General features: G+C 37.8%; 1 long non-coding RNA gene across 1 annotated transcript; it reads right to left on the minus strand.

The window, feature by feature from the left end:
- Positions 1 to 241: 241 nt before the first annotated feature.
- LOC116683356 (uncharacterized) lies at positions 242 to 700 on the minus strand. Its single transcript, XR_004330542.1, has 3 exons — positions 591 to 700; positions 424 to 486; positions 242 to 290 (listed from the first exon to the last, which is right to left on the minus strand). It is a non-coding gene; the product is annotated as an uncharacterized LOC116683356 (long non-coding RNA).
- Positions 701 to 1217: the final 517 nt, after the last annotated feature.

Consider the following 1217-nt stretch of genomic DNA (forward strand, 5'->3'; position numbering starts at 1 on the left):
TGTCCTTCAAAACCTCTTTCTGGTTTGTCAAAGGCCAAAATTTGTCCTTGCTCGTGTATTGAATCCAACACAGAAGTATTCCAAGTGCAAAAATTGGTAACTTCATGCCTTATCAGAGCTGCAGCAGCACACATTGTCTCAGTAGTACTCTTTTCAAGCACTCTGAAATGCTTGCTCCCAACAACTATTGGCTTCACAGCATTATCAGCACATGTACATTGAACCACTGCATGCTCCATACCTTTGCTGTCTTCATGCTGTGCCATTTTGCATCTTTTGTTGCTTGGCATCTAAAAACAGACAAACAAAGCAAGAGGTTTATTGAAATAATGTAAACTTGATACTTTTACAATAACATACCATGTACATGTTAGCAGACCTTTAAATGCTGAAAACCTAATATAAATTGAATAGAAAACAAACCTGATGAACATCCTCTGTCCTCTGTGACACTGGGGTTCTTTCTTGAAGCTTTACGGCATGGTCCTGTAGTCATAATTAAAAAAATGTTTAGAGATTAAAAGGTGACAAATGTTTTATGTAGCAAACACTTAACACTGCCTGACAACATCTATGTCTCTTTATCAAACCTCCCTGGTGTCCTTCAATGATGGATTAGAAGAATGGGGGTTGACCTCTTCCACCGCAACTCTGGCAGGTGATGGGCTGACCAAGTCCACCAATGGTGTTGCCTCCTCCTACAAATAATATGAAACAAAACTTTTAACTAAATACATTCAAATATGTTTTGTTGTCTATAACTAAGTGAAAGAAAACATTTGTGAAATTCACAAACAAAGACAAACCTGCTGGTAGAGTTTTGTTTCCTGCATCCATTTGGTCTCTCGCGAAGTTTTGTGGTTGTCTTTTGAGGGAAGAAAAAGAAACATGAAAACTTGCTCTTTACTAACACACATAATTTATGAAAATATTGTACTCATTTCACCTTCAAGTAAAAGACAAAACCACAGTAAACCTGTTACCTTCTGGCCCTTTGGAATGGCTTTGATCAGTGCAGGAGGAAGGTGAATCCTGCCGTCACCCAACACATCCAAAAGTTCCTGGTTAAACCACACAGGATTTGACAAAACGGAGCATTCTTTCAGACCATAGTCCCTCTGAAAATAAACATAAATTAGTGATTGACAAAAGTTATTGGTTATTAAGGATCAAGGTTAGGTAAAGTTGTTTGAATTACCTTTATGTTAGCTGCAACA

Source organism: Etheostoma spectabile, unplaced genomic scaffold (genome assembly GCF_008692095.1).
Source record: "Etheostoma spectabile isolate EspeVRDwgs_2016 unplaced genomic scaffold, UIUC_Espe_1.0 scaffold00018944, whole genome shotgun sequence".
In the NCBI taxonomy this organism is placed as follows: domain Eukaryota; kingdom Metazoa; phylum Chordata; class Actinopteri; order Perciformes; family Percidae; genus Etheostoma; species Etheostoma spectabile.